The 21414-nt window shown below is 38.3% G+C and overlaps 1 protein-coding gene and 1 non-coding gene across 4 annotated transcripts in view; both read left to right on the top strand.

The window, feature by feature from the left end:
• The window catches only part of MACROD2 (mono-ADP ribosylhydrolase 2), a 901307-nt gene that overhangs the window by 402761 nt on the left and 477132 nt on the right, over positions 1–21414 (top strand). The gene's annotated exons all lie outside the window — the stretch shown is intronic.
• Positions 5060–5249, top strand: LOC141941948 (U2 spliceosomal RNA). Its single transcript, XR_012628484.1, has one exon. It is a non-coding gene; the product is annotated as a U2 spliceosomal RNA (small nuclear RNA).

Genomic DNA, 21414 nt, shown 5'->3' with positions numbered 1-21414 from the left:
TTTACTTTAGAGTCCCCTCGTGTCAGATTCATATCCAAAGCGTATCTGAAGTATCTGAACCGTTTAAGGATCTGGGAGGTAATACTTTGTCATTGTGTAAGGCAGAAGACCTGTGTATAAAAGGGCAAGGGGATTGTGAAATAATTACTGGCTCTGCATTTAATTTGAGTCAATGAAAATGCCAGAATGATTGAAGTGTTTATGCTGAAGATCAAGGAGTTAGATTGGAATAGGGTAATCAAAACCAGGGACATCTTTCTTAAGTCTTTTAATATTTCTTAGGGAGGAGATAATGGAGGACTGTGAGAGTATGGCAGGGGAGTGTTGGAAGGAAAATCAGGATCAGAGGTCACACCTGTGTGAAGCGATGGTATGAAAATGACAAGTAGAAATAGAAATATGCTTCACTTGATGGTGATGAATGGGTTCCTTGACCTGAGGAGGAAGACTAGAGGTGGCTTTGCACTGTGGAGATGGTAATTTGATAGTGGCAGTTACAGGTGAAAAAGTTTGCTGTTAAAAATATGGTGGAAGAAATGACTGGTCTTAATTATGTACGGGTACTCATGCCCTTGGGCCTCGGTTGCCGGGATACCTGTGCTTTTCTGCAGCCACGGCTGTGACACTTTCAGTTTACCATTTTTGCATACTTTCAATATGATTCTCTCATCCCCATTTTTGCCATCTGTTCCCAGTATGTCTTTTACTTTGTGTTTGTCTGTGCTTTGCTTATCTTCAGCGCTGGAGCATTCTGCACCACTCACCTGCCTCTTTCCTCTGGCACCACCAAACTGTTCAGCTGGCCTCGTAAAGTTGGTGAACGTTTGAGCAAGGCTCAGACAGTCAATATTGCTATACCTGGGACTGTACATAGAGTTTCCGTGACGTGGGAGGAGGGATCAGTCATATCTTGCTTACACATCTCTTGTATCCCAAGGGCAGGGAAGCATTTGCCAGCAGCCTATACTTTGCCTCTCTGCAAGCAATAAATGCCGAGAGTCTTGTCAGCTTTTTGCATACTAAGACAAAAGCATGTCATGGGCGGCTGACTGCTTCTGTTCAAACATGAAGCATGGATTTTGAGGTTAGTAGAGGTCTGTTTGCTTAAAAGAGGTTCTGATCGAGATGAATTATGAAAATGTCAATAAATACCACATTTTAAAAGGTAATAAGCTGACTATTAACGTTGAAGGCAGAGCTCCAGGCAAACATTAGCACCTGAACCACCTACCTTTGTGCACCTTCTTCCTCCACAGCACTCAGCATGAGTTGCTGTAGCAGCCCTGAACCCCAGACGGGAGTTCTTAAAGGCCCAAATAGTCAAAAATGCTTCACAGACACCATGATTATGGGTTTTGTTACTTTGTGTGTGGGTTTCAGTCATAACTGGCCATGCAAGTCCCTTATGCGTGTGTGACATCATTCCTTTTTTCAGCTAAAAATACCTATGACATTGCAGTTTAGCATAGTGCAGTTAATAGTACGTTTGGGCACCGCGATGCCAGGTTTTATTTTGTTTCAAAATACTGTGTATGGAAAAATGGGAAAAAAAAAATGGTGAAATGCCATGTTTAGCATAGTTCTCTTCTTTTACAGTTCTGTATAAAAATATACCAAAGATTTCTTCCGAAGAGTTAAGTTTAAAATAAATAATCTTTCATATGTCAGGTCAGGGTTTAATTGCTTGCCCACCTAGTCAGGAGTTAACTGCTACTTGCCGAGTTCCAATCTGCACACTATCATAACACCAGTTTAGAGATTATCAACTCAACCCATTTGGGGAACACGCGTAGCCACAGATCTGCCCCCTTCCCCTTCACTGGACTTGAAGTCTGATTAGTGTTTAGACGTTGCTTTGAGATAGTGATAATGTGCCTTTTAATTAGCATCAATATTTCTAATCTTTTGGGAAATAATAATGTGCTTCTTTTTTACTCCTTGACTGTTGACAGATGGCCACTTATTAAACATCATTAAATGCCGATATCAATCATTTTTGTGCTTTTTAAAATATGCTCATCGTTTAAATGAAATTATTTATATAAGAGGAAGGTTTTTCACACCAAGTTGTGTAGACTGAGATGCAGTGCTGCAACAGCATTTGGTGGAGGCCTTGTTTTTTTAAAATGTTGTAAGTATAATCTCCGAGGCCTTGCTAACTTGTCATTTCAGTGTCTATGCTTATGTTAAAAGGGGCTCTTGTATGGAAGCAGCCCAAATGCTTTTGAGACAAAGCCGCTATTTAAACATTTAGAAACTTGAACTTTTGAGAAGCCTGTGCTTACATGCAGAAAACATTTCATGCATTTACACAGGAATTCATATTCTATGTGTTTTTGTGAATGCTGTGAGAAACTGAAGATGAATTCATGTATGTTGTTTGCAGCAATTCTTTATTTGACTTGATGCATTCTCGGCTAGAACCTCCAATTTGTTATTTGTGAAACTTTGTTTAATGGGTACAATTACGATCTGCTTTGTGTCCTTGCTCATCTTAATAGCAGTATTAATTTGCAGGAAGGGACAAAAATTATCTTGTGGAGTTATCAAGCGGTGTTTAGGCTTTCTGAATGCTAATTAATTCAGAGCTCAAATGCTGTACCTGCTGCTTAAAAGGCTGGCAGCTTGTATTCATCACCTGAGTGACAGCTGTTCCTAGCCTTTTTTACTCTTAAAAAGAGTGGGGGAGATTAACTCCTTCCATGCTGATGATTGCCATATTGAAGTAACAATTGTTATGTTCAAAATTTAAATTTGCAAAATTTTGTCTTTAACAGGTTTGCTGATTTGACAGTATATTAGAGAAAGGATTGGTGACAGTATATTGTTAAGAGAAATTGCTAAACATTTCTCCAATACGCTGTTATTCTGGGCAGAAAAAAAAAAAGTCTCTCTGACATTTGATGTCAGAACCAGATCCTCCATGTAAGCTGGAAGAGAAAGAATTAAAATACTTCTAAGTCAGATTTGAACATTTATAGTGAGTGTGGATTCTGAAGAATTTTTCTCTTGGAGTCAAATCCTTTTTTTAATATTTACTCTCAAGGAAAATATTTATTAGTTGCAATTCAATTAAATGCTCACTTAAGCCATTTAAATGTCACACAAAATAGTAAAGAACAGTTTTATATGCTGCACTCAAAGATCATTGAGTTGCTATTTGCTAAACTAAACTCCTCCGCACTAGGAAGAAATGATAGTTCTTGGTGGTAAAAAAGGGGACTTAAAAGCATGCAGGTAATTTAATTTAATTTAATCCGAGAAGGAGTATAATCTGGTATAATGCAGATGTTCATACGCAGGTTTGAGAGGATTACAGAGTTTGCCTGAATGACTGAGGAAGTGAGATACTAATATTGGATTACATTCCTTCTTTTTCACAGAGGAACAGATAGCTAAAATATATATGTTAACTCCATCTCTCCATTCCCTCCTCCCCCCAGTGAAAACATTTTAATTACACTACATTTTCTTCTTGGAGGAAACATAAGACAAATCAATTGTTGTCTCCTGTCAAAGAGTATTGCTGAACTACTGATACCAAACAAAATTCCACAAAAGCCTCCAGTTAGTATTTCAGGGTAAATTCAGTGGTTTTTTCCCTTTCCTACTTTAAAGACCTGTAAAGTCTGGTATGTGTTTTGCTCTGTATTTCAGAAATACGGATGTACAGTAGACATGTCATAATAATTACAAAATTTTCATTTGCCTTTTAGAGGCCCTGTGTCTTTAGGGAAACTCAGGGTGGACTTGACTAATGCCTCTGGGCTTTGATTCTGCTCACATCGATTTTTACGCATTCTGATTCAGTAAATCTCATTAAGCACATGTTTAACTTCCAGTATTCACTGAAAGTTCTGTTGACTTCAATAGCAAATTAAGCACATGCTTAAATGTTGTTCAGAGCCTTAGGGAAAGGTGATTAAACTAAAGAACAAAGCTATGCTATTAAAATATTTTAACTCATTAAAACCCGGTAGATTTGCTGATACTGATTCACTGAATACTCTGTATTGAAAATAGAACAATTAACCTTATAGTTGGCTGGCTCTCTTGTGCAGCTTGGAACACCAACATCAGTGTATTAGCTGGGTATTTCTGCTGTGACAATACATTTCCTTTTACTTTAGACCTACTGTTCTATTCCTATAAATGATTAGTGATTATAATGAGTGATTGAAAATATAATGGGAAATAAAAAGGTTTCCAAGCTCGTTTAGAAAGCATTCTTGAAAATGGAAATAATTTTTAAGAAATTGTCGTCTTGTTCCAAGTTACTGAAATGTCTTTTGTTATTACTCATTATCTTCAAAAGACATTTTTAGTTTCCACACACAGGGATGATTTTTTGAAGCTTTAGCAGTATTGTCTTAGTGTTCTTTGTGTGTGGACATCTTCTGTGTTACTTTATTGTGGAGCTTGATACAGAGTAATTAAAAATCATGCTTTGACAAAACTGAGATATAGCCTTTGAATTAGTGTGTAAGATGCTCTAATGAGTCCACCAAGCATTAAGAAAATGCACTGCAGTATGTAGTTCTGTCCTTGGTACGTTATTTATCAAAAAGGTCCCTTGACTTTTTAGAATTTTGTGAAATATTTGCTGCAGGGGAGACGTGTCTTTCTCTAATCCATGGCAGAAGGTTCTAAAATAACTCCGTAATGATTCAGAAACCAGCAGATTGCTTAAGTGTCTGGGGCAGGGATTAGGGGGGCAGCAGGAAGTTACGGGGAAGGTTGTTGGGTATTTTTTCTTTATTGAGTTTACCATAGAGGAAATAATCAGACCAAGACTGGAATATTTTGGGAGGCTGGACGTAGCATCGTTAGCTTCCCAAGTTCCTGTCCTGGAACAGTTACTGTTTGTGCAAAATCATGAACTCATTGAAATCCTGGAGTGAGTTATTTGGGGTCTGTAGTCTGTCTGCAGCTTCTTGAAATAAATTTGAGTGATAAAGCTACATAATTATTGCTACTGTGGTGTTAAAATCTTGCGATGATTCAGTCTCAGTGTGCTCACTGAGTCAGACCAAGAAACCATTGAGTCTGCTGATTCGTGTTTGCTTCTTGACCTTTTGGCAAAGATCAAGTGTAGCATATGTTTTTATCAGTTTAATATCTGTTATGTCCTCAACTTGAGGATTTTATATTAAATGAGTTTGGGGACTGGGAAATGTACTAGGAGCTTACGCCATCCTCTCCATGCATGAAGCTGGCTATTGCTGTGTTTCTAGAATGGTGTGGGGAAAAAAAAAAAAAGCAAAAAAAAAAGGCAACAAGTCCCCTAATGACCATAAATGAGTGCAAAGGGAAGAGCAGGAACAGAGCAAGCATAGATTATGCTTCTCTAAAGTATTCTCTTAATCTCCACCTCTTTTCAACTCAGGGGTTTTCCTAAGCCTCAGTAAAACCCCTGTAAAAATAAAATAAAATAGCACTTCTGATTGCATTTTAATCTTGTTTTCACTGTCTTCTCAATCCATATTGATATCCATTTTGTAATGTCCAGTATTGTAACATCAGATTATCACCTTCAGGACTAGGCACTGCTTTGTATTTACCAGATACAGTGAGCCTACACTGTCTCATCCTTGTTGAAGAGCAAGTTATTCATCACAGTTGCTGTTTATTTTCACTGACCAGTCTTACAGGTGCCGTTTCTCTGAAAAATGAGATAAAATAGCAATCAGAAATAACCACAAAATCCAAAAGAGAAGAAAAATATTACCTCACAGTGAAATGGTACATACAGGATTTGATTTGGTTTGGTTAAAGACCATTGGAAAGAAATAGATGCAATCAATATCTCTGAGGAAACACAACTGTCACAAGTGTTTAAAATAGACTGAGAAATATGCCAAAAACTATGGAGAATTGGTGTTCCCTTGAACGTTTTTGATTGATTAAATACCAGCTTATCCCATTTTATAAACTGTTCATACATGTCGCAATCAGTGGGTGGCTAACAAAAGCTGGTTTTATTTGGCCTGTGACATAGTTACTGCTGAGGTCTATGTAATGCGGCAGGCGACGACAAGCATGGTTTATGACATCTTTTGAAACAGAATCAAGCCACTAAAGGCCGAGTTGATGTGACAGGGTGAAAACTGGAAATTGTATTAGAAGCAAAACAAATACAGTTCAGATAGAGAGCGATCAGAATAATTTCTAGATGACATAAGAATTTGACCCTTCGAAGATTTCTTACTAAGTATGTGAGGTAATACAGAAGGGAAGAACCGGTGTCATTATAAATCAGTGTCCTTGAGTTAAGCCTCATTACCAAGACGCCTTCTTTTTTTGAAGTATTTGGCCTGCCATGGTTAATAAAAAGAAAGTTAATCTGGTGTGGCATTTTTGGTGGTAGCTCGGTGCATTACCAAATTAATTGCAATAAGATAAAATAATAGTTTCCAAAAAACTCCGGACTTCCTGCTGCTTGAATTTTGAATCAGTTGATGATTTCTTAGTCATTATTTATGGCCTCAGTATTTAAATTAGGACATGTTAAATAAAGCTGATGGTTGGGGGGGGGGGGGGTGGGGGGGTGGATTAAGTGTTTGTAACTATTTTAATGTTGCTATTTAATGAAAAATACAATATTTTGATTCTTTAAAATTTCTGTTTAGAACCAAAAAATACTTTCTACAAGATAGAAATCTACTGCAGTGAAATACCATCTTATTACTATGCGTGCTACGATGCTTACAGGTTATTGTCAATATACAGTGTCTACTGGCAAGGAAGCTTTTGTTTGTCATGGGAACAAAATGATTGCTCCTCATTTTTCTTGACTGCTGAGTTCTTTAAGCGAAAAACATTTTGATCCCGGAATAAATATTGATTCTCTCTTTTCTCTCTCTGAGAAAATTAATTTAGTGGGAGTTATATTCACACAGGTGAGGTAAGGGCAGCTCAGGACCCCACAGGCTACTTAAACCTGTGACACAGGCCAGTCTTCAAGAAGTGTCTTCGTTACCCCTAGGTCAGCACATATATGCTAGTTCTTTTGAAGAGTGTCTCGTGGGGCAGAGCAAGGGAGGATTCAAGGATCACTCATCTGTAGCAATAGGACTGCAGACTTTCTTTTTTCTAGCTAAAAAGTGGTAGAACTTATGTGCTTTCATTCCTCTCCACCTTCCCCCCTGCTGAGTGGTTCTGTAGCCTAAAACCAGGTGAAAACCTCAGTGAAACCAAGGGCACTAATGCATTTTGCCTTCCAGAGGCAGCCTTTGGAAAAACATAAAGATCTGCATTTTGCCGTGCTGATTTTTAGCACGCAGAAATCCTTTTCACGGTACACTGAGGGGAAAGTGGAGAGGTTGGCAGTAGCCAAGTCTTCCCTTTGTAAATAGGCTGAAAATGTGGAAGAGAGACTGCAGAGTGTTGAGATAATTCATAGGAATATGTTTACAAAACTGACCATCACTTGCTATGGCCACTCTTCAGCTGACAGGGGACACGCTCATCCTTGGAGTGTGGCTCAGTGGCGTATTCTTGATACACAAATTGAAAGAATAGGCAAGAGCAGTGGGAAGAGTTGGACAGATTTCTTTTAAAGAATTGCACGCTTCCACTTCATTCTCTTCGCAGCTCTCTTAAGAAGACACTGTTGTGAGAAACATCTGAACCTTTGCAGATGACTACGTGTGCCTGCTGCTATCATGATGTTTGATATCAGTCTGTGTCCGTGTGCATCTCTGTCAGGTGCAAAGCATAAACCCCTCTTACTGTAGAAATTCTGTTATGCAAGTGTGAAATTGCCACTGCCCCAACTTAAAAATTACCTTTCATTAGTCAATTAACAATTAGGCCAGATTGCTGGGTTCCTTTTAGAGAGTGATACCTATGGTGTCTTGATTTCATCGCTATAAAAGGAACAATTAGCATTCTAACAAATTAGTTTAGTGGAATTTATTGCAACATGATGAGCTTTGGTATTTGTAGTTTGTGTGAACTTCTGACATGCTGAATCACTGGATATTATTATGAAACTATTTTTTTTTATGTTTATGTGCTGTACACTAGTCTTTGTATTGTAGCATTGGCCATTTCCTTAGTAAAATGTTTTGAAGAGCTGAAGAAAAATGATAAGGATTGTACGTCTCTAGCACAATGTTAACTGTACATCTCCAGCACAATGTTATCGTGCTTTTGTTCCAGAGTCAGTAGTATTGAATTAATGTTGAATTCATGTTTCATTTCATTTTTTATTTTTTGACTCCTCATATTATTTTTTTTAAAAACCTCCACTGCAATGAAAAACAAACAAAAATGAGCTAACGTATAAATATCACTCACTCACTTCTTCTGTGCCTCAGACAGCATAATCCTGCCATTGACTTTCTGAAAACAATTAGGATTGTTTGAGAAGGTTTTAAGCTAAAAAGGGGACTTTCATGTGGCCTGTATTATCTCTCCTCAAGGGAATGCGTTTTGTTAAAGTGATGATTTATGAGATTCAGTACTAATGTCAAACTTTGTTCTGCTGTGTGAAGTAACATAATTAAAACACCGAAATAGCAGAACAAAAGCAGTGGAACGTTGTTGAACTTGTAGATATTTCCACATAGGTGATTTAAAATTTGATGGAACAGTGATATGAGTGTTTGAGGCATGTCCGTGTGAGATGTAAGAAAAATAAGCCTTAAGCAACTTAGCTATTTCCCTCAGAAGGATTTTATCCAGAGAGGAAGATGCAATATTTATGTGCAATAGCAGCTGGGTATTTTTAGAATTATTTTAAATTCCTTTATAGTGAGTATCTGCATGATTAGAGAATAGATACAAATCAGATAAGGTAACAGTTTGTCCCATTTGTGTGAAGTGGTCTTCCCGGATAAAATTACAATTTATTTCCTTCTAAATGCGCTGTTCATTTGGGAGCAAATTAATTAAGGCTGATCTGATAAGTATCTGCTGTTGTTCTGCAGTCATGACATGGCAAGACTCTATGTATCTACATGCAAAACTCATTCATACATCAAAAAAATAAATACAGTCCCTGTGCCTATTGTTTCTAGAGCTGTTACACGATACTTTAAATAAATTACTTAATTCCATGTTCAAAATACCCAAAGGTATAGTATTTTATTATTGTTATTATTAACTCAGATTGCATTAACGTAACAGCTCTTTCCTCATTTGAAAGCCTTTTCTCAGGAGACAGGAAGGTGGTCTCTGTGCACTGTGCCCTATCTGTTTTACTACCTTATCCATGCTATCACTTGAACAAATAAAGATGAATATAATGTAAATTAAGCATCCTAAAATGACTCTTAGTTCGGGGTTCCCTCAGAGACCTTCACTGATGGGGAGGACAGATTTGGAGGTTTTATCAGTGGGATCATGATGTGGATTACTTAGTCTGTACATGTTGGAAAACTGGGCAGTTTCCTTGTTTCTCTTTGAGGGGAGATCAAAAATTCATGCAGCAGAAATGTTAAGGCTGTCAGTGTTTGAAACAGTCAGTTAAGATAACAGAGAACTGCAGACGAGCTTTCCATTGAGTTGTAGAAGGTTGTTGACTTGATGTCTACCATGTGTTTAAACACAGTTGCTTTCTAGGCTTATTCCAGTCATTCTGTGTCATCTTCTGTTGAATTATTTTTCTGCCTGAGAATTAAGCTAATTGCATAATGGTTTCATACAAGAATATTGAATGTAAAGGTATGTGTTTCTACATGTTCTTTTGCATGAATTCTCTACAATACTATCTCAATGAGATGGATGGAAAATCAAGTCCTGAATCTTTTAAAAAACTTTAGAATGCTCTCTTCAAGCGGATGTTATGAGGAATTAATATAGCCGGAGCTTAATCATAAACTTTTCCCTTTCCTGACAGTACTGACATTTACTTGTTTCTAGACAAACAGATGAATCATAGCTAATGAGTTGTTTTGATCATTTATGGTGTTAATGCAAAACCAAGGCTCATGTATTTTGACCCTATACCTCTGAATTAAGTGTAAAAGACTGAAAGCCTAAAAGCTGATGTTTTGCAAAGACTACAAACTGCTCTAAAAGTTGCTCCATTCAGTAGGCTTCAGCCTGGGGTAACAAACCACTGGCAAGCCACGGATGACTGCATGCGGAGGGAGTCTGCAGGGCAATCCATCATCCAGTGGACATTTGCTGGCACGGAGCACTGGAAGCTGAATATTTAGTAACGCTCTTTTTTTTTCACGTGAAGCTTTACCTATGGCTCTTGCTGTGAGTGAAATTGAGTGGTAGGCTGTGATCCCAGAGAGGCTGATTCACAGCAGGCTTTTTAGTTAGAGGGTTTCACAGCACTATGTCTGTACTTACTGTCTGCTTGATTGTCCAAATATCGTCCATTAGAGCAAGAAAAGGAAATGTGGGTATGTGAAAGAGGAAAAGAGAATTGAACAGGGAGATGCTAAATATAGAAAATAAAAAGGGAAACCGTGACCAGATTGAAGTTAAGAATACTTACCTGTTCCAGTTTTAGCATCCCTGTATTTTTATATGAAGAGTGATGTAAAGGAGTATGGTGTTTCAAAGCATGGGGATTTGCACCTGCGACATTGTTGGATACTGGAACAAGCTTTTGGTTCTGAAGTTGGCTTCCAATAGTCAGTTTGGGAAGCAGATATTAAGTATTTCTCTGGGGAGCAATATTAGATTTTGTATGTAATTCAGCTAAGGTAGCAAATTTAGTCCTTGAACCTTAATGTTTCTGCGATTTTAAAAATATTTTGCTGTTTGTAGAGCTTTTTTTTCAAAAAAAGTGACTATCTAACCCAAAGGCCATGTACAAGCCTTCAAGTTTAACCTTTTCATTTTACTTGACACTCTAGAAGATGATAAGGGGGGAATGCTGTCAGAGAGCTTACACAGAGGATGGAGAGTGGTGGTGGTGAAGGGGGTAATGACTTCAGCTCTGATTTTCTTCCTCCTGCTGCAACAAGGCATCTGTATTCTCTGCTGGGTGCAACCAGCCTGCAGGAAGCTTTCGTTCCTGCAAACCACAAGTAAGTCAGCAGATCATCTGGGAAATTAAAGAGACATCAGAGCTGGACTTGTGATGACCTGTTTAAAAAAAGAAAGAGTGTGGATGGATGGTGAAGGGGAATGATGGGAAGAACGTGAGGAAGGGCTTAGGTATGCTTCCATCTGCAGTCTTGTAAAGATAATACTGCTGTGGTATCAGGTGCTGTGAGCTGCCGGCCAGCCGTAGCAACAGATCTTTGTCTTCCATTTCACATACAAAGGGGAGAGCTCAGTCAAAAATCGCTTGCGGCTGGCTGGCACTTCAAGGGGTTCACTGACAGTAGCGTAGGAATAAGACTGGATATTTCTAGGCTGAGATTAGCTGAAGTCTTCTCTTACCGTGTAATGGCTTATTATACCACAGTATTCAGGCAAACGTGTATAGTGTAACAGTGTGTCAATTATTTTGTCTAGTAATCAGACTCTTCATTTTGTGCTGCAGAAACAAATGCCTTTTTCAATTGCTTTAATATGCTACAATCTTTAAATTAGATGGTCTACAGGCAGTATATAAACAGCACTCCAATATTATTTCTGAAAATGAATAGCACGTGTGATGCCCACACTCATCTACAAGAGAAACTGCAGAGCGACATAGGTTCTTGTTATTTGCTTCCATATGAACAGCTCTGAGTAAGTGTCCGTTCCCAAGAAATACACATTTGCTGGATTCTGGCTCGGGGAAGGCTATGTGTCTGTTTGACATGCTCTCAGTGGAGAATTGCTTATCCATGCCTGATCCTGACTGGTTTCACCTTCCAAAAGAAACTAGCATAGGTCAAAAGTTGGCAAGATGGATTGAAAAGTGTTTCCAGCTGATGGAAATGCTTTTGGTAACCAAGTGGGGGAATTTGAAATCTAATCTATTCTCAATGGAAAAGAGCAAATAGCCCATGTTTCAACATGAACAAGCTATTCCAGTATCTAAAGTGCTGACAGACATGAGTTTTTCAAACAACAAGAGATGCGAATCAACTACTTTTGCATGAAAGGTACAAAGTATCTTCTTTAATGGACTGTGGTGTGCCAAAAGAACTTCTTGTTTACCAGTTCACTGCAGTGCTAATAGCCACACCTGTAGGTGAATGTCTCCAGACTCCCCTTCCTCCTCCAGTTCTTACCTTCAGTGATTTTGGCATTCCTAATTTCTCATTTCTTTCCCTTTCTAATTTCTTAATATTTTCCCTTCTGTAGTTGAACCTTTCCCTCCCTTATTTGAATATTCATAATTTCAATTTTTTCCTATTTTCTCATCTGAATTTCTTTTTCCTGTTTACTTTTTTCACTCTTGCCTGTTTGCCATGTTTAGGTTCTTCCATATGCCATTTCTTCACAAGAACACTTTGAGGGAAATGCACGTTCTCAGTTGTTACCTGTTCATCTACGTGAAAAAGCAGGTGCTGTGAGTTTAGGATGTGAGGAACACGTCCTATTGGACAAAGATTATTTTATTCCTCCTTGATTTTCTTAGCAGCTTTTCTTTGCCCTCCATGCCTTCCATCTGTCTCTAAGCAGAGTATAAGGCAAAGTGAGGGCCAAGTGTCTGTTAGGTTTCCTGTTGAAATGCAGAGTAATGATAAGGACATGAGTCAGACACTGAGTAAACACTGGGCACAACAGCATAGAAGTACTTTACATATATTTCTTTATTATAATTTTCCTTTTTTACATTCCGTTGTTTGTCCTTCTTTTTTTCTCTTTGTGCATATCCTAGCTTGTGTGTACAACTAATCGACGCATCATAGGAGATCTTTATTCAAACATGGTTACCTTTTCACTTGCCTGGAACAGGGAGCTCCTTAGGTATAGGAATTGTACCAGGAGTGCCAAGCTGCCCTTCATGGCTTTGCGTGGCTAATGAAACCTCTTGTTTTATCCGTACCTCCCCCACCCTCCCACTGCCCTTTGCATATCACAGATTTCTTAGTCAAACTGGTACGTGCAAATTTCTAGTGTAAATTCAGAACTAAACAAGGCGAGGAGCCCTTACAGTTGTTTTGGTAAGACCTTCAAAAGCAGTTTCAGAATTTAATTCCTCCTGACAAAGGCAATCAGCAAAGATAGATTTCTGTAGTACAGAAGCAATCTTCATTGACTGTCCTGGGCAAATCTCCTACTACCGACTCACTACTGAGATTAAGTGGAATTCCTAACAAATCTTGTTACAATGGGTCAAGTACTGTCTCCCTAGTTGTACTTATTTGTTGCAAGCCTCAGTAGAGGTTTATTTTAATGCAGCCATTTTATGGTGCTTGGAGTATCTTCATACTCTGCATTGCTGCTACTATAGATAATGGATGACCACTTGGTTAATGTTTGACGGCAGTTACAGTACACATCTCCCAAAGTTAAGTGTCCTTATGTCTTTATACGAGAACTGACCTTCAGGGACAGTAAACATATTGTTTGGCAACAAGTTAATTACCAACTTTATCTTCCAAAAACATTCATGTCATGGGTGGGATAATTAAGATGTCCTTGCAAGTGAAAAAAGTTCCTGAGTTATTGTAATGTTCCGAAGTAGATGTTAGAAACCGAGGTCACAACAGTATTACAGGAGCTGTGTACTCATGTTATTTTGACTAAATAATTCTCCTCTTCAGACTATAAAAATGAAAGATGGACTTAACTGATATATATGGCAATATATTCTGTAATTCTGTGAAAAAAACAAAGGGGTTTGGGTCATGCAGGGGTGTGATGGGCAAGCAGAGCTGATTGTATTTGATTTACTGGGGGATTGATTGCTAAGGTTTATTTTGTTTTTCTCCCCTTTCCTCCTTTTAAAGCCTGTATCTTTTGTTAAATGATTAGGACCACGTTGGCCCTTTATAATTTTATAATGTGAACTTCATGGTGATAAATAGCTATTTATTTGCAATTGAATTAGGCTATGAATTTAAATATGACAGAAACAGATGTACCAGTGATTACCTTCAATGCATTGCTCAGGGGATCCAAGTTTAACATAGTATAAATACCTTCCAGAAATGTTATTTCTGAAATGGAGCAGTGCAACTATTGAAGAGTATTATAGAGAAGTTAATGAGTTGTGTGGTACATGAATATCCTCCAGACTGATGTATCTCAGATACAATGTGTTTTCTTTTGTTTTTTTTTTTTTTTTTTTGTTTTTTGTTTTTTTTTTTTTTTTCCTGGAAGAATTCAGGGAGGGGGAAAAGGAGTGTCCACTGGTGAGATCTGAGATTCCGCTTCTGGAGCGTTGGATCTCTAAGCTGGAAGCACGTCGTTTGGGTGAAGTTAGGAAGTGTTTTTTTTTCACAACGTACATTCAAAAGAGGATGCAGAGCATTTCCAAATACGGAGCCCCTAGAGGGACGCACTGCAGCGCAGTTTTGTGGGTGCCACTTAAATGAAAGTCCTCGTGGGCTGGCTGAATTATGACATGATGCAGCAGGTTAACTACCCCAGCATGCCTTCGTATTAATGTGAAACTAAGAATGAATACACACATTAATGTAATTTAAAAATTTGAATTGTAATATCTGAAAAAATCCTGGACTCTGCACATGTTCTCTTTCTCAAAACTTGATTCAGGAGATTGATAGCTCTATTAATCAGATAATTCTAGGCTGTTTTCAGTTCCAGTTTTTCTATTTGGAAACAGGTTCCAGCAGAAATAAGCCATTCCTTTTTTAATGCACAGTACAATATTTGACAGTTAAGTAACTTTAGAATGAGTTTTATTTCCTTCAGTGGAAGTTGTTTAAAATTAACAAAACATTCCCCAAGTATAGCCACCATGCATGGCAACTGATTAGTCATATCTTGCTAAAATGTAGCCGGAGTACGAATGATTGAAACATATACTTTGAGACATCTTTCTGTGTATCTGTTTGTGGTTAGAATGATAATATTTAAGCATCCCAAGATTAGAGAATGATAGGAATATGGTGTCTAAGCACAAAGACTGAGATTGGTGGAACTATGTCATTCATGTCTAATGCAGGACTGTTAACACACCCGTATCTAATTGAGACAGTAATACAGAACGTGTCCAGGCTGTGGTTATACAAAGTGCAAGGCAATAGAATAACACCTTCAAAATGGTTCATTTTGAGGCTGTCTCGGTGACTGTCTTGAAAGTTCAATCCCTGTATCTTTGCACTTATGAAAATGTTGTCCACAGATACTTGGGCATGGTGTGCTCAAGAAGAGTCAGATAATCTCTTCCAGATTTCTTCGTTATTAAATGGCACCGGAATGTGATTTTTACTGTGCAAATCAGTTAAGGGGTACCGTATTGTGAAATTCATCTCCAGCCCTAACCGGAAAGCTAGTTCATATTTGTTTTACCTTCTGTAGCACGTGAGACTTGAGTAAGTCAGTTGATCTCTCAGTCAGGATGTGGTATATCTTAAAATGAAGTTATTAGTGAACATCGCATGCACCATGTAACATTTTTATTTTCAAGTAAACTAGATAGGTCTTGGTGAGCAAGCTTTTGAATTTTGCATGTTTTAACTTTCTTAATATGTGGTTTCCTCTTTGATTTCTTTTTTTGGAAACTTCATAGCTTATTTTCAAGTTGTCTGTTGTTTATCAGGTTTACTTGTGTATTCTACTCAATGTAATATGGCTGTGTTGAATTTCATCTGAGATGATTTTTTTCTGCATAACTGTGTGCAAATAAGTGTTCTGATAATCCCTTTCTTTTTAAATCAACCAGTTTAATACTTGCTTCTGTCACTGTTACATGGAGATGAGAGACTTGACCTATTTTTAAAAATGAGCTCTTTAGCTTTGTTAGCTACAGGAAAAGAGAGTTTTAGAATTTATTTTTAATTAGGCTGTTGCCATTAGGATTTGCTGGGGCACGCGTAGATGATGTTTTCCTTTTAATTGTTATCTTTTGCAATGGATCTTAGTGGAATTATTTTCTTCTCGTAACCCCCTAGTGCTTCCTAACCTTGTTAGCGCTCTTCAGCGTTTGACTTTGACCTGCTGTGTAGGCTTCAGCTTCGTTGCATAAAAATTGCTTGGATGCTGCTAGAATGTATAGATTATTCCATTTCACGTGCATTCAAGCAATAGGCATAAAAGTTGATTCATATATGATTACAATTATTTCTAATGTGACATTTACCCCGGAACTATATTGAGTTGTTAGCCCTGGAAGAAAAGAAGTATGTTGTTAATGCTATTCTGTATTCAATGGCTTTGATGGTACTTGCTGCAGATATTTCAGATTCTTGTCAAAACTTCATTATCAGTGATAATATGCTAATGCAGTAAGTTGACATAGGGGTTGACTGAATGACTATTGCAATATATAATTAGGTTGGAGTAGTATGATACATTTCTACTGATCCTACAGAGCCTTTAACTGAAATCTGTGAGTCTGAATTCCCTTGCTGCCTTGTTACCATGCCCAGAGCGACTGCTACCATTTTTTTTAGGATTCTTGCAGGGGGGTGTGCATACTTTAAAGAAACTCCATGTTACACAGCTGCAAACACATATTCTTTCAAATTTTCTTTTAATATTGATATCACTGGAAATAATAATACCATGACAGAGTTAGCAGAACTTGTATCTCTGTCTCAGTCTAAGAATTCAGATCAAAATATCTTGTGTTTGTATTATATATAATCCGTATACTGTATATTACTAGTATTTACGAGTATTAAGCCATTTGAGAGCTATTGCAGTTTCTAACCTGTATAAACAAAAATTGTTTGCAGAGACGTTTGTCTGCAAAGTGGAAAACTGAAATTTTAATGGAATCCTTCCAATAGCTGTCATTTTCTTCCTCAGAGTTTGATAATTGAAAGGTTTGTTATTTTTTTTAGAAAAGGAAGATGGTTTCAATTATCCAAAGCTAGTGGAATGTTTAACTACCCTACTGCTATCAGTGGACTTGTTTACATTGGGATTTTGACTAAATTGAGATTGCACATATCCAGATGTTATCTGCCCGGTGACTTTTTTCATTTACTTTGGCAAAGGATTTGATGGTATACTGCTACCATCTCTTTGTCAGTTTTCGCATTATATATTGCAGGGCTACGTTTAGACTTTTCTTTTATAAACTTATTCTGCTAAATTGTTAACTCCTAAACTTTTGCTCTTCTTTTCTAAGGGTGAATCTTATTTTACGGTAGGCTCATCTGAATAAAGAATGTAGGATATGGAAACTTGGACGTTCTGTCCTCTGCATGGCTGTACACACAACTGAGCAAACGCTAGGTTTTATTTTTCATTTTTTATAGTTCATTTCTTTTGGTCTTATACACATTGGGAATGTCATTGCTGTAAGTCTAGACTGCAGCCTTGCATTTTGCCTCATGTGGAAAGCATGGCCTTACTAGGCTGCCCAAGGGGCTGCACAGGAACTGTACTGAAACCAAAAGATGGGATTTTGATCCTTACTTCAGGTTTTCTCATTGGTTAGGATGAAAAAAGCCAAAGTCTCAGACAAATAAACCCAAAATCCAACAGAAACTCTTCTTGTTCTTGATTTTTATCTCTGCTTGGCTGTGCTAAGGGGCAGAGATGTGTCTGAAATGCATCCACTCTGCAGTGTCCTTCAGCGAGATAGGAAAGACAAAGCTCTTCACCAAGAGCTGCTTTCTTCCCAGCGTTCAGTGACCTATCGTGCCAATGGCTTGCACAGAGGAGCAAAGGCTCCTCGTACAAGTAGCTTACAGCAGGATAACATTCCACGGAGTATCAGTGGGGAATTGTACAAAGCATTAGCTGGGACTACTCAGAAGTAGAGCTACAGTACTGAAAAATAGGAACAGTTGAACGAGAGTATCATTTAATTCATTACTGTCATGTCATTTTTCAGCACTGGTGGGGGTTGGGAGTGGGTGGGGAGGGAGAAATATCCTAGACCCGAAACCTGCTATTTAGGATGTGTTAGGCTGAGAAGCAGCTTGAATAAAGAATTCAATTTTTTATATCTTCAGAGTGCTAAAGATGTAAAGTGGGCGAGTGCTCAAGCTCAGCAGTGATCAGACAGAGCTGCAGCCAACAGAAACAGAGGTTTGAAAGTGTAAGATCCTAATCTATGTCCTGGTGAACCTTTCTGTTGAGTTGTTTTACCTCTTTCAACCTCCAGACCTTCTGGCTGCAAATTAAAGAGAGTTCATGCTAGTCCTCACGTGACTCACAGATGCGTGCATCTTACCTTAGATCTGAATGGAGCTCCACTTATTAACGTTTATACAGACTAGGTAGATCTAATCCTATCTGCAGGCCTTTAAAATGCCAACTTTTTATTTTAAGCCTGATTTACTTTAACTGCAGTATTTAATCACAGAAATGTGTTTGGGGTTTTTTTGCTCAATGGCATTTTAAAAACTGTAAAGCTTTAAATCAGTAAAAGTAATGAAAATTTATATGCTCTTTTGGATGCATGATTGAAGCAAATCTATGGTGTAACCATATGTAGTGGGATTTGAATCAAGCAGATTTAATTGTTGCTAATACTGTTTATTTTGGTAATGCCTAAAGTCCAGCTTTGCTTGGTAATGTAGAAACACATGGGGACAGGTTTATAATCTCCTGTAGTAGCCAGGGGTGAGTGATTTTGCAGTAAAATCCATGAACAGTTGATATCAGCAAATATCAGACTAGTTCCAGTTTGAATATGGGAGAAAGAAGAGAAAGGGAGAAGAAAAACTGATTATGAAGATGCAAGATAGTTGAAAGGAAATGTGACACTAAGAAGGGAGAAATGAATAAACAGTGAAACTGAATTGAAAGGTAGAGGCAGGGAGGGAAAGTAAAGATGATCTGCTAAGCAAAAGAGCAGTTAGCACAGGAAAACGCGTCAAAACTTCAGAAATTCATGAATCACCAGAAGTACCTCTTTTTGGCAGCTTTTGCAGCTGCTTTTACTGGTTGGAGAGCGGCTAGGTTTGTCTCTGAGACTTTTCCTCCAGGCCAAATGATGGTGATCGATGGGGCATCTGTAGTTAGCTATCTGCTGCTAATAAATTATTACCAATAATCAGATGTTTTTAGATGTATGCCTACAATATACACTGGGCTGTGCAAGAGGTGAATGCAAAACTATTTCCTGTCCAATGACTTCACAGCCTACATGACAGGTACAGAGAAGACATGTTGTGTGTTACAGTGGTGGGAGCTTTTAGTGTACCCCTTTTTCTTCTCTTTTTGAATTTATAAGAGAGCAGAGGTTTGCTCAGTATTGTGAACGAATCATATTTTCAATAGGCAGTTGACTCACTGTATAATGCCCTGATCTCTGTATAAGATTTGTGAGGTTTAAGAGAATTCTTTTTAAAAGGTGGATATGAAAAACTTAACATAAAAATAAGTCTTATGTGTATCTTATAGAATCTGCTGGGTGGAGAGCTAGCCTACAGTGTTAGCTTTTGTGTAAATTTGAACAATATCACTTTTAGGTAGAGGAGCAATAGCAGAGTATCACGAAAATCTGAAAGACTCAGTTATTCCATGGTGCCTACTTTTTTCCATTGGCCTCTTTGAGGACACATTAGCTTTGCATAGAATTTTATATATTTTTTTTTAGAGAATGGTGTTGAAAAGGCTGGAATTTTAGTTTTATAGGATGATTTTACACAGAGAGAGTAGGGCTGCCACTTGTGGGCAGGTGAACCTGGGGACAAGTGTTAGAAACCTGTATCTTCCCTCTCCCTCAGGTATTTGCAATAGCACTGATCAGCTGTGTAGCAATTAGTTGCATGGCTGCATTGGCAGTTATGGCCTGGCCAGAAGGAAAGGGCCAGGGCAAGGAAAAATTTACCAGTGCTGCTTTTTTGGGTCAGCCAAGCTTCCTTCAGGAGCTCCCAGTAGATCATTCTCCCCTTTACTCCTTGCCTTGTATATAATTAATTTGGGCTGAATGACTGCTTTTTACCTGAGTTCAGTGTTAGCTGCTGGTTCAGAGAGCAGAGCCAAGCTGTCAGCCTCTGATCTGTTTACTGTTATCTGATGTCTTCTCAATTGTTGGTAATAATTTACTTAGAACAAAAGAAAATGTGGGCTTTGCTTTAAACCGGAGATTCCTGTGTCCTCTTTCCCTGCAGAACGGGGAATCTTGAGAAGAAAGGGAATTTAGACAGGAGCAGAACAAAGAAACCAGGATTAGTGGTAGAATCAAAATATTCAGAAGTATTTGGAGAGATGGAGCTCTCTTGCTGGAGGGACAGCATTACATAGAAGGAAAACCGTGTACCAAAGGACATCAGGGATGGTTCTGCTGAATTCCAAAAGGGATTCAGGACTGAAGAAAGTGAGGCTTTGGGATAGAGGGATGTTTGGTTTATTTTTTTCCAGGTTCTTTTATCTCTTGGTATATCTAAAGTAGAGGTTCATATAAGACCTCTTTACAAAGCTGCACGTTACATGTGTCATCCAGCCCTGGTTGCTGGAGAAAGAGAGGCACTGTAACCCAGGGTGCCCAGAAGGAAGGAGCTGTGAGAAAAGGGTACATTTAAGCTATCAGGTTGTTAATTTTTTATGAGAGGTGTTGTGAAGAACTAGGGAAGCTGGGGATTACGTCTCTCAATAACTCTTGCCAGAAGAAAGAGACTGAGCTGGTACTAACTTACACCAAAGGAAACTTGAGAGCACCTGGGTGCATACCACGTCTAGTTATAACATAAGAACTGCAGCTGACACTATTTCCCTGAAAACTTGACAGGTTGAAATAACAGTGGGAGACTTATGAAAAGAGTGGAAAGAAATATTGTACAAAGAACTGCATGGCTGATTGCATCAGTGCCTTTATGTCAGTAAGTCTTCACCATGAGACATGCACGAAGGCTGTGGAGCATGTATACGCATATGGTGGCAAATACATGTCGTCTTCTTGTGAGGTGTCATTAACAATAACAGCTGTTTCTTCTAGAGATTTCTAAGAATTATAGTTAAATAAAATGATCAGTATCAAACTCTACCTGAAGCACGCCCAGATTTTCAAAATCTAGCATTCAACTGACTGTGTTTCCTTTCACGTTTCATTCCTGTTAACAGGCAGACAGGATTAGTTGGAAGCAAGAAGGCACAAACTGTTTTTATTTGAGGAAAGAAGGTAAATTATACAGTATGGCATGAGCAAAATTCAGAGAGAATTCAAGCCTCAGAATCTCAGTTATTAATTACTTTGCCTCTTGAGTCACTGAATTGTAGCTCACAAAAGCAAGATGAAGCAAAACTCTGTTACCAAAACTTTAATATATTGGTCCAAACAGAATGTGCAGAGGTCAAGGGAGTGCCAGAAAACAGCGCTCGTCAACCTGTTGTAGATCAGCGAAGTCTACCAACTGTAGTTCACTAAGTCCGGCTCCCTTGACTTGAGCGCTTCCCAGTCCCGTTTCACAAAATGAGTTCCCTGGTCCCAGGTGGGCCTCGGTGCAGTTTTACAGTTCTGTCTGCATGGAG

The sequence above is a fragment of the Strix uralensis genome, chromosome 3, assembly GCF_047716275.1.
Source record: "Strix uralensis isolate ZFMK-TIS-50842 chromosome 3, bStrUra1, whole genome shotgun sequence".
Classification (NCBI taxonomy): Eukaryota; Metazoa; Chordata; class Aves; order Strigiformes; family Strigidae; genus Strix; species Strix uralensis.
The sequence above is the reverse complement of the archived record's forward strand: the minus strand, read 5'-3'. Positions and strand labels throughout refer to the sequence as shown.